This window comes from Triturus cristatus, chromosome 6, assembly GCF_964204655.1.
Source record: "Triturus cristatus chromosome 6, aTriCri1.1, whole genome shotgun sequence".
In the NCBI taxonomy this organism is placed as follows: Eukaryota; Metazoa; Chordata; class Amphibia; order Caudata; family Salamandridae; genus Triturus; species Triturus cristatus.
In genome coordinates, this window is record NC_140589.1 from 1,133,938,955 (window position 1) to 1,133,952,168 (window position 13,214).

General features: G+C 45.0%; 1 pseudogene; it reads right to left on the minus strand.

Annotated features, from left to right (window-relative positions):
• Positions 1-434: 434 nt before the first annotated feature.
• On the minus strand, positions 435-1,104 carry LOC146821086 (small ribosomal subunit protein eS8 pseudogene; annotated as a pseudogene).
• Positions 1,105-13,214: the final 12,110 nt, after the last annotated feature.

Here is a 13,214-nt window from a genome sequence, read left to right on the forward strand (position 1 = left end):
AATCTATAACTATGCGAAAATCGCTGTGACCGCACAATCGCATAATTCCAGTGGCCCTGGTTATAAGGCTGAGCCGTCCCCCCCAGAAATGTATTGTCTCCTATGCCCCTGCAGTTGAGGGCCCAACAGCAGCTAAGAGGGGGTGAGTATTGGGCTGAGTCATACTTTGCTCATTTACATTTTCCTCTTGTTACAAGCAGCAGTTTATCCATCAACATTGAAGGTGATTCATGTCATATGGATTAGCAGTGTTGTTGCATGCGTAGGTCTTGTCGTAGATGCATGATGTTTCACCAATACTTATGTCTTATGGACCAGAGCCAAAGCTGAGTCAAGTCACATGTCTATCTTTAAAGTTGTACAGACACATGGCTGAGTAATGTGGCAGTTCACCGACATATGTTTGTGTGTGACAGCTGCCCCACACAGACCACTTCAAACACAAGTTTATTGATGTTATGTTGTAGACCTGGACATTCATTTGCCTTTCTTGGCTTTGATCTTTCTCAAGTAGAACTCCAACTCTTTGCCTTCCAAGACATAACCATCTGCCCGACCACACTGACCCGGTCTGGAAGCTATACAGGCAAGAAGCTTTCCCTGCTGGAACTGCTCTTCAAGCAGAGTGCTGATCTTCATTGTCTTTTTCCGCTCTTCATATTTCTTCATGATCTTCTTTGATCTCTTTTTGTTGAGGATCTCCTCCTCTTCAGGAGTCAGCTTAGCTCCTTTCTTACGTCCAAGCGGCAAGGCAAAGTGGGCCTCATACCACTGCCTGTAAGGAGCGCTGTCGATCAGGACGATGCAGTTTTTCACCAGGGCCTTCGTTCGAACCAGTTCATTGTTGGAGGCATTGTAGACAACATCAATGATCCTAGTCTTGCGGGTGCAGCACTCTGAGCCCCAGGAAACGTTCCCAGCATCCGACTTGTGGGCGCAATACTTCTTGTTACCACCACGGCCTCTTACTGTGTGAATACGTCGAGGCCCAATCTTTGTGTTGGCAGCAGGGCACCTCAATTCATAATTCCTTTTCTTTTGGTAGGGCTTCCTTTTGCCTCCAGTTTTGTGGCGCTTGTGCTAGTTGTCCCGTGAGATACCCATTCTCAGGTGCTGGCTAGAAAGAGCACTTGTCTTCCTTGTGTCAGGAGTGATGCTTCCTCAGTACTGTTTATGTTGTCCTGGGGGTTGTTTTCATGTGACATGTCATACAGTGCACATGGAATGCAGACAATGGGCCATACTTGTCCTTGGTAAGTGGGGTGTGGACAGCATTATGAGATGGCAAACAACACTGGTGCCATCAGTATTTATGCCTACATGATGCCTACATGATGGCATGTGTAGTTTTAATTAGTTACGCTATAATGTATACAAGAGTATGATACATGATGTAAGGGTCTACATAGGTTAAGGTGAGAGTGTTCCACACTTGTATGTGTTGGCTAATGTGTAAAGGACAATGTTCATTCATGCTGGGGATGCAGCTAATGTGTACACACAGACAGGTGGGTTTGTTAGACATACAAAGAGACATTGATCTCTCTTGATAGTCATGTCCAATGGTTGAGGCTATGCATTTCATGGTATGCACACTTACAGTTGTGTCTCACAAACTGATCATCGAGGCCATAGATCTGAGAGTGTAGAGTTATGTGAACTACACATGTAGACTTTTGAAGGTACATTCACTAACTGATAACATGCATCAGGAAGTGACATGAAGATTTGGTGTGGTCATATGTACTTGTTTAAACACTGATAAATTGGTATTTGTGTGTGCAAAATAATAACGGTACTGCTATGTGCCTTCCCTTTTGAAAACAATTGATACCTCATATTCATCGACTGGAGATTACCTGAACCCCTTAAGACTTTCCCTGTTCTATTGAGTTGTAGATATGTAATCTGAGAATGGTGTCCCCACCTGGACCAATGTGAACTGGGGATGTCCCTTGCCTTAGGTGGGGTCTGCCACTATGGATATATGTGCAACTTCTGACATTGGGCCGCCTTGTCTCCATGCAAGTTTTAGGAAACCTTTTTGTTGGAGTGATCTGTGCACCTTTGATAATGTTATGGTTAAGAGCTGTTCGTACAATGAGTTTACGCAGATGTCTTACACCTATTTCAACTGTCATTTCAGCTTCAACCCAGGCAAGCAGAGGATACCCAGCTGACGACATTGGGGATGCAGCTGGACCAAGTGCCTCCGGTCAGGAGACTGACACCAATGGAAGCAATGGCTCAGAGGGTGAGGGAGGTCCATGGAGGCAGCTGATTCAACATCATCTTCTATTGAGTTGACTTCCAATGGCAGCTCCTTGATGGTGGTGGAACCCACAGGACTTGTGTCAAAAACATCCTTGTCCGCCACCCCCTGCTCCATCTCCACCCTCCTTGCTGGCCCCCCAACCAGTTGTCTGGCACCGGTCTCCTAAAAGGGGAGGTGTCTACTTTGCTTCAGACACCTCACCCTCTGTCTACCCAGCTGCCCTGAGTGAGGAGGCTATTGACCTCCTGAGACAAATCTCTGTCGGATGGACTGCACTGCTGGATGCCATCCAGAGGCAGTCAAACTAGCTGACGCAGAAGCTGGCCTTCCTGGAAGTCATTCGTAGTAGTATGTCTGGAATACAGAGGTCATTTCAGGCTCTGGCCTCCTCACTGACTGCAGCTTTCCACTGACCTCAGCATTCCACCCCACCTCCTTCCTCTTCCCCATACCAATTCCCTTTACCCAGCCTGTCCACGGCAAACACAGACTGAAGCACATACCCATGACAACATCCATACGCAGCACACTCATTCACCAAAACACACCAAGAAGTCCAGGTATGCAACCATTCAACAGATACTCACCCTCCTCAACAGCCCCACCACAAACATATCCACAGACCCCACACCAACACTCACAACCCAGACACACAACAAACCCCCTGATTCCACCGCAACAGACATAGCCCAGACACACAACATACCCCCAGACTCCAAACCAACAGACACAGCTCAGGCACACAACATACCGCCAGACCCCGCACCAACAGACATAGCCCGACACAGAATTTACCCAACACATACACAGCAAACACCCAAAAAACATGCAAACGCAAATTCTCACCCAAACAATAGACACCCACAACACACAAATAACATACATCAGACCCACACACATCTGCACCCAAAGCACTCACCAACACTCCCTCTACCTCCAAAACCCCACCCCTTGTCATCCCATCTCCCAAGGTTCCCAAGGAAAGCCCCATATTTGCCCTTACCTCTGCCAAAGCACTCACACACACTCCTTCTACCTCCAAAACCTCAACCCTTGTCATCCCATCTCCCAAGGTTCCCAAGGAAAGCCCTATATTTGCCCTTGCCCTTACCTCTGCCACAGCCACTCCCCCCTAGCAAAGTCCAGAAGTTCCCTTCTCCTTCCAAACCAATCCCTTCCACATCATATTCTACACCTGTGAGACCTGACCAAAAACAAAACAGCCCTGGCCCAACGTTATCCAAGACTCCTCCCAAAGCCATTCCAGCCCTACCCCAATACCAACCCTAGCCTTCCAAAGTAACATCATTGAGGTGCCTGGACTGCCCACTAGATGCCCCTCTCTGTGGAGGTTTCCCTTGCAGTGGTAGGCAAGTTGAGTGGTACAGCATTGTGCTGGGCCACATTTGTCTTTTGGACTGGCCATTGGCCTTAGTTCTGATCCTTCTTTTGGATATGTTGAAATTAAAGCGTGTTAATTTTTGAGAACACATTAGTCTTTCCATTCCATTTCATACTATTGGCTGTTATTACTTACTTTATTACTTGCGACTAAAGTTATGTCAGTTTGACCCAGATTGCTGATCCATTAGAAGTGGTTAGTATGATCTGACCTTTTCCCCTGTTCTTGAGTTACAAAGGACGAGAGGAAATGTTCACCGAATGGATATGTGGGATGAATTCCACATGGGGTGATATTGTATTGTGTGATATTGAATTCGGTAAGTATTTCAGCTCAGCAAATGTCAACCTCATTTAGCTTGCACTTCTCCCTATGATGTAGGTTGTATATGTGTTAGGTGTGTTAAAGTTAGATATTTGTGTATCCACACATGGAGGCTGTTAAAATGTCTTACCTTTGTGTATTTCTGTATGGACATGTGTCCGTTTTGGAATGTGAACCTTACAGCTACTCTATCTAGATGTGTGCCTTATGCTGTAAGTGCTGTGTTTGCTTTCACAAGTTGCACTTACCCATTACCGACACATGCATGGCACTTGGTAATGCTATTGGTTGTCTCTGACATTCTTCAGTTCCCAGGTCCATTGCACAGGAGTGGTACCAGGGAACTAGGTTTCCCCAGGTTCTGAAGAAAAGCCAATTTGGGGTACGGCTCGAAACATGTTGGCCATTTAGGAAATAGGCCCATAATAATCATCTCTCTTCCTAAAGAACTCCCCCTTAAATTTTAATCATACCGACAAGAGGTTCAAATAAACTAAGGGATACCTACTAGCCAGGTATTTTTAAACCATGTACCATCATCCCCACTCCCCTAACCTTCAGAGAACAACTGCTTTATCATTGCATAAAAATATCAGTAAGTGCTACCACATAAGTTGTAGGTCGTAGCACGCCCCAATCCACAGCGGATCCGAAGGAATCCAATGATGACGCATGCCACCAAGGGGTAACCCTGGTGGGTGAGTGTTTCACAAGAAAAAACGTTTTTCCTGCCAGAGGAGAGTCTTTTTTCACACTTAACTATACTTGGTTTCTGTTTTTTGGAATTATTTTCCTAAATTGGGGCACGGTTGGGGATGGGGTTTGGGGGGTTGCTCCAGGTCCAGGATGCAAAGGTGGAGAAAACATGTTCCTTTCGACATCTGTTTTGTGCAATTCTTTCTCTCCAGTCTGGTGCGGGTTTGCTGAAAGCTAACGGGGGTGCTGTCGATGGGTCGCGGTGGCATGCTTGTCAGCCAGATAGATCTTAGTAAGGCATTCCCATGCTCAAGAGATACAGTTGAACGATGTTAAACTTGATGTTTAATTTTCTCCAGTTGACTAATAAGTGTATTCTGCACCCATGTTCAGTCTGTCTCGTCCAGATATTCTGACCAATCCTACTTGTACCCTCTATGCATATTGTCGCCTTGGCATTCCATGCTTTTCCCAAATTGCTCATACATGTACACATGTCGTCCTTATGACTACAGGTACCAGCAGGCCCTGGAACTGGCGCGGGGCCAGCGCTGGCCTCCAGGCCTACTAATTACGCTGAAAAAGTTGACAACCATAAATTATGCAGAGCCAAATGGACGCATTTAATAACCATAATTAAAAAGCCACAATTGGGAAAACAAAATAATACTTCTAATTTGATAGGCTCTCTGTGGCGTGATCAAAAATGCTTCCGAGGGGAAGGCAGCTCCTGCGCCATCATTAAAACTCTTGTTTGTGTGTGATGGATATGTAGATTACGTTTACCACCTGCATTCTTGCCCTGCGGCTTGCGAACACTGCTCCTAATTATCTTCCAGTCTGCGGCTAATTTCTGCGTGAATTAATCAATGTTTCCTGGCATCTGGAGTCGTGCCCGGATCTCTCCAGCTTTCTGTCTCACTGCTATTTAGGAAGTTCCATTATTTAAACATTGAATTGTTGCCAATTAAATATACCTTCCGTTGTGATTTTCCCACTGTGTGATTTGAGTATAAACACATAAACTAAATGGTTCTCTGGTGAACTCATCTGTCAATGGTTCTTTAGTGTTCCTTTTCTGGCTTTTTCTTACCTTTGCACAGTGTTACGTGCTATCCCTCTCCACTCTCTCGACCTTGATTTGAATTCTTAGTTCTGTCTCTTTCCTCTTGCAACTTCTCTTCGCTACCCCTGATTGCCTCCCTTCAATATGTACCATCATTTTGTATTCACGGCCCCTTTTTCTTTCTTTATTCATTTTATTCCTTCTCTCTCACATTATCTGACTGACTATTCAATTGTAACCCTGTCTTTGTTAGAAAACAGTGTGCATACTGTTCCTCAGGTGGGGCAGCGCTTCCAGAAATGACTCGAGTCCCCTAGTATGTGGAAAAGGCTGCTTTAATGAGACAGGTGCATACCTCAGGTAAAATATGACCTTGGTACTTGTCATACAGACTAAAAATCCCGGTATCACTAAACATTTCAATAACATCCCCAAAGCAAACCATCAGACTTTCGTCTTTACATTGACAAACTCTCATCACTCTAAGGTAGCATCCATCAGTAACATCCTAATGTCTAATCCAATGTTGATAATCCTACTCTCAACTTTCTCCCCACTGTGCCAGTCACCGTGATGATCAAAATAACCAAATTCCTTCAAGTCCTGAACAATTCTCTCTGAAACCACAACCAGAAAACTCTTCAACAGCATTTTTGTGCCTCAACAAAATCCTACTTCAATTTTACTTCCAACAAAGCAGCCAACGTACTCCTCGTCTGCAGTAGATGTACGCCATCCTCCCTAAAAACGGCTGAACTTCGAACCTCATATCTTCGCGCCCCACCTCAAAGACACCTTCCTCCTACCAAATGTTCCGCATTTCCTTATTCACCTCCTGTCGCGCCCAGTCAATCACTCCTGGTCTTCTCGGATATGGCCATTCACTTCTGGGAAAATCTCAGTCTACAACATGGACGTGACCGTCCCCTGCCAACATCCTTTTTATCTCCAAAAGATCGTCCTTAATGTATCTTTTTTACAAAGCCAAATCTTTATATTACTAGGGCATTCTCCCCAAGGTGTATCAACAGTACATGCAAGCATTAGGTGCCACTTGACCCCTTTTTCCCAAACCACTTGGTTTGAAATCTCCAAACTCTTTCCAAATTGCCTTGTCTCTACTTGATGTGCCACCCACTTTATAAAAGAGTGACCACAAATCTCAATATATTCTCCCCTCGACCCTGTAACCCAACCTGTAACACTAACAGCAACAAAACGCAATTAAAACATGGAACAAGCATTGGCATAGCCAATAGGTCTCGCCTTTGGTACCTTATGAGTATTTAGCTATGCGGCACAATATTCTTGGTGCAAGAACATCAACTGTTGCATGGCTAAACACTTATAAGGTCCCAAAGGCGAGACCTATTGGCTATGCAAATGCTTTTTTTTCACTGCAGACGCCTTTTAAACAATATTTTAGTCTTGACTCAAAATGAAAGTCAAACCTGTTGGCTTTGCCAGTGTTTGGTGCTGAAGTCACCCTATTGCACCTAGAGCACCAACCGCATACCAAGTGACCACCACCTGCACCCATAACAAAAACAGAGAAAGAATGCTTTACATTGTTATCTTTCTTGGCTGGAGGTTTTGGAGTTTGATATGTTGCTGGGGCTAATGGAGCAGTAGAGGGTCTGCCCGGAGCAGCGTCAGTGGAATGTCAGGCTTCGGTGGAGGCGCCATGTTATGGTTTCCTTTATAGGCCTGTCAGCGCTCCTCACAAGACGTATTGTTGGGCGGCCTAAGCTCTCACTGGTGGTCCATTGATCAAACAGTGGTCTCAGATAGCACCGGGGTGCCCCCCTCCTCAGTGCACGGGTTATCCATCTATGGCGCTCCGCTTTTCATGGACTGCGGACAAAGGCGGTGGGTTCATATTGAGACGGCAGCAGCCGCCTGGGCCACCTCAGTCATGAGCACAATGAGCCCGGCAAGGCAGAGGGGCTGAGAGGTCACAGCACCCCAAGGGTAGACACTTTCCTGCAGGAGGGGGGTCCAACGAGAACACTGCATCGTGAGGGCGACACTACAGGTGGCAGGGGTCCCTACCGACATCCACAGGCACACTGCAAATTCAAGAGGTGATGTCATGGCGTATCCTGAGATATCTCAGTCAGGGGGAGATATACATTGCACCCCAGTATCCAAGTAACAACATCACAGTGTAAAGATACTGCACAATGGTTTTGATGGTGTCACCATATAACCGCACAGCAACTGCATAAATATGCTGCACGTGGCAATAGTATCACTATAGAACTTTACTGTATCTTTATACATACACTGCATCAAATGTCTGTGTTAGTTTATAAATATACCGTAAACGCCTGTCACAGAAACAACATCATCATATACATAAACTGCACTATAGTATGAAATGGAAATCACCTATCCATATTATCCACCGTAGCATTAAAGCAACGATCCACAGTGACACCTTATAAATACTGCACACTCGTGCCAAAGCAACAGCCTCAGTATATAAATAAACTGCACTATAGTATCAAATCAACAGCATTACTATATAAATATACGTTACCATGGCATTCAATCAACAATAGAACTGTATAAATATACTGCTGCATAGTTAATCAACAGCATCACCGCATAAGCATACTGCGTACACTTGTCAAATGGACTGCATCGGCTATAGCTATACTGCACCCTAGGGTCAAATCAACAGCACCACCATGTAAATATACTGCACTATACTATCAGATCTACAGCATCACCATATGAGTGTACAGTACCATAATGTTAAATAGATGGCATCATCACGGTCATATACCACGATGTAGTACCAACCCCACAGCACCATCCAAGGAATATACTGCACTATAATGTGAACAATTCACGGCTGCATCGCTGTGTAAATATACTGCACCGTGACATGTGAGATCAACAGCACCAGCGTAAAACTATGTAAACACCACACACTGCATTGTAGAGAGACAAATGAACCGCAACTACATAATTCCCTGTAAATATGATGCATTAAAGCATGCCAAATCCCAACATCGTGTAAATATACTGCACTGTATATGTGCAATTCACAACCTCGTGTAAATACACTGCACTGTATCAGTGCAAATCCCAACATCGTGTAAATATACTGCACTGTATCACTGCAAACCGAAAGCAAGACCACAACACGAGTAAATACATTGCACTGGAGCATGCCAATTTGACAAGACCACAATACTGTAAATACACTGCACTCTACCGTGCACACAAAGTGTGAATACACTGCACTGCAGCATGCCAAATCGACAACAATGCGACACCACGTAAAACATACAGCATTGTAGAAAAACTGACAGCCACACAATAGCATGTTCTTTTTCCCAACAGGTGTGTGCCAAGTAGACCGCAACACTACAACACCTCGTAGATAGACTTTACTGTAGAATGACAAATCAACAGCAAATCAGGTGAATGTACTTCACTATCGCGAGCCAATCTGGAGCATTGCCATGTGAATATACAGCACTAAACCATCTCAGTTTAAGAGCAACACCAGAACACCATGTAAATGCGGCGGACACTGAGAGTGACAGTGTTAAGTTAAGCACGGGCTGAAAACACAGAAATGTTAAGGTAAGGGATTCAGGAGATAGTGTGGTGGTCCCTTAGGGAGGGAAGTACACTTTTAAAACCAGAAATATTAATAAAGAATTATGTAAAAAATGTGGGGTCTCTACAGGTGGGAAGCACAGGGTGAAAACACAGAAACTTTAAGGTAAGGAGTTTAGAAGACAACAAAAACGCGAATGTAACTGGGGGTCACATGAGGTGGTAGTATCACGCACAGCCTTGTTAAAAGTGCTCAGAGGGTACAACTGCCCCCACCCCTCGCAGCACTGACCGGAGCACAGGGATCATAACAGACACGTATTGACCCACACAGCACATACCAGCGTGGTGCAGGCAGCTGTGCCGCAGACCAGACTTTCACTTCTCCTCTCGCTCTTCAGAAGAAAAAAACACTCAAGTTTCTCCCTGGGACGGAAAAGAAGAAACCTCCTTCTTGCACCGGAAGCCAAAAAAAGAATAAACAAGGAAGTAGGAAAGACGATCATTTTTAAATTCGCGATCACAACATAACTGAAAAACAAGCGCGCGCCGCGCAAGTGGCGCGCAACGGCAAAAGTAGGCTGGCGAGTGGTGTGCGATGCGGTGCGTGAGGCAAAGGAAATCCATGGGGCTGAAAGCTGGTGGATGCGCGCGTGAACGCAAGCGCTAGGCCAGCCAGCAGCACTTTGAAATCTCACCTACAAAATGTCTCTCCGAGCAGCGCATGCGCGCTGACTCAGCGAGACTGAAAAACTAGTCCAGCAACCACATGGGGCTAGCATACTGTTTGTAACAATGAAACTTCCACCTCCCCAACCTCTTAATCTCCTCCCTTGAACAACACCTCAGTTATCATTCCTATGCAAAAAAAAGTGTAACATACTGGAGGCAGCTGTATTAGCCCCAAAACCCAACAATTGTGATGCCGACACCTTTGACATATTCTCATGCCTAAAATCCCCTGCAGTGCTCAACCATCCTTCATGTTTTAAATTCCTCCAGTATTTCAGTGGGCACATCCCTTCATCCAGGGAAATCGTCAAATACACACATCTACCCTGCCTCTTCTGGTCCATTTTTTGACAGCATCAACCGAACGCAAAAATTCCTCCCTCTCTGCTGCATTTTCTACCCGCTAATCTACCATTGGCTTAGAGCTCACCATTTCTGCCACCTAGAAAGCCCAGAAGAATAACCAGACCATAATCAGTGAAAAGGGTAGCTTTCTTGCCAACCCTAGAAACTAGTACAATCTGCAATGTCAAAGGCCTACACACTTTTCCTTCACCTCAAATCACCTTCATGCCTGCAGACAGAGAAACATGGAACCTGAAAGGGCCAGCACCAGCCTTCTCTGCACTACACACAGAATTCAGGTGACCCAGCAGCACCTGAATTTCTCTGACCGGAACTCTTTTCTTTGAAAGCATCACTTCCAGCAGTCCTAGCAACCCCTCGTTCTTATGTAAAGGTAACCAAACCTCCTTCCTCACCAAATCCAACTCTACTCCCACAAAAGTCGGAACCTCACTTAGAGTAATTCTCTGCTCTGGGGCTAAAGGCATCCCCAAAGCCTGCATCACATCCTGGAAAGCCCACAACAACCTGCTACATTCCAATGTCAAGTGAGGCCCCACGATAAAGAGAACATGCAAGTAATATGTCATGCAGTCAGAACCAGTAGTCAATATAAAGAAACATTTCTAAAAAATACACTACAGTTCTCTAAATAGTGAGCATGAAATATAGCAACCCATAGGCAAAGCCTTGCCAACACATATCGCTTCCAAATTTTCGCACCCAGCTACTCAAGTTCTAAGGCATACACCAGCAACAAGCTAAAAGTAGATTTTATATTGAGCTTGGCCATCAGTGTCCCTGGCCCCCATCTTATTAAATATGTCAATGGCATTATCCACCTTGGCATATTTCACCTTGCTCATGGTCTCAGGTATGAAATAGTTTATGGACTGCCCTTCCAGGCAGGATAAATGCTGTATTAACTGGATCTCCCCTTGCTCTTTTTTAGGTCAATGTGCACCGTACTAACTGCTCATGCCCTTACAAACACCTCAAATTCTCCACTCATCTCCTTACTGTGGGACTGTCAGGACCCAACTAAATTCAAAACCTTGCAACAATAACGTCTCTTCAGTCTCCACATATAAGTAAATCCAGTGTCTCAACCTGTCCACCATAACTGGTGTAAAAACCTTTTCCCAAAGTACTGTGTGATCTTCTTCCCTGGCCTCTGACATTCTGATTTTGCCGATTTCCCCCTTGACTTTGTTGAACTCCTGCAGTCCATCCCAACTGCGGGCCGCACTACCTGACTGTATGTTTACCACTGCACTTGTAACATAAATGCCTAAAACAGCAGTACAACCCGATGCAAATCCCTTTATTATAAGCTAAACACATTCTCATCTTCCCCATTTCACATCATCCCATTCCACCCACCCCTCCTTGGGTGGAAAAATCCTGAAAGGGCTTAGAAATTAAAGATCACTACTGGCCGTGTATAGTGTCGGGCCCGGCCTTACTTGCACCATTGTCTGCAAAAACAGTTTGTTATCCAACCTTCTCAATATTCCATCAGCATTCTCTGCAAGACAGGCCCAAAACTCCTCATCATATCAACCCACCCTCCGAATGTCAGCTGAGATTTCCTCAATACATCAATGCATATATATAGGGCCACATAGCACTCTAGATATTTTTCTCACTATATACTAAAGTAAGAAAGGCCACAGTCCACTACCCTATTGTAACTGGAGCCTTAGGCTTGATATTAGGCTCAAATTCCTCCTTCTTGGAACATTCCATCTTACATGCCTGTGTTACAAATTAAAATCTTCAATATACTCACCGTTTCATACTCGCTCTTTGGTAGGCACTTTCAAGTACACCCCAAAGGTTTTGCTGTGCCCTATATGGCAATTTCTTTTACTTAACCTCCTTTCTCTCCTTTTTACACCATATTACTTCTCCACCTCCTCACCTTTGCTTCGCCCCCAACCACTGTATCTTACCTTTTTGGCGTACCTTCCTTCCCTGCTTCCTTTATTCCTGTACATTGGTCTGGCACATATGTACCCTTTACCAGCCCCACTTCTTTACCGTCCACCTCATCATCACAACCCTCCAAATAGATTCTACTCAAAAGTGTTTGAGAATTTTCTCTGTCTTCGTTTTGAAGTCCTTACCCAGTATTAAGATCAGAGCCCGCTCCAAGGTTTGCTGTCCTTATACCAGCAGAAACTTCTGCGGCACTGTCAGTACTCATCAATAACTTTGTCTGGGCGCTAACCCCTGAAACCACCAACTCTATTGTCATCTGTGTGGTGCCATGACGTAAAATCCAAGAAGCATTCCACCACTCCTCTCTCTCACTGTCCCTGTCACCTATCTCCCATTCCTCTAAACAATCCACCTCATAGTCCAACAAAGTGTCCTCCTTACTCAAACATCACGGTTCATTCCACAAACCAACACTCTTAAATGGAACGTCTCAATCATCACACCGCCATTACCAAATTCATCAGGAAATTAAGAATTTAGCATTTTCTTTTGAGAGGGGGTCACAGCCAATCTTGCTCTCTTTCCAGTATACTGGTCCATAGTCTTCCCAGAACCTGTCACACAGGCCTGAGCTCTGTCTTCGGAGCTGGGGTTTCTGAGTCACACCAGACTCTTCCGCCTGAATTCCTATCCCCCTGTGACATGGACAAACACTTTCCCCTCCTGGTCGGTCAATTCCCTAGACTCAACCTGCATGCAAGCATCTCACTTTTACCTTCCTCATTAACCCACAACCAACATCTTTATTTAGCTTTGCCAGCACCCAAACCTGACTGTATCAGCGCTAATTACTC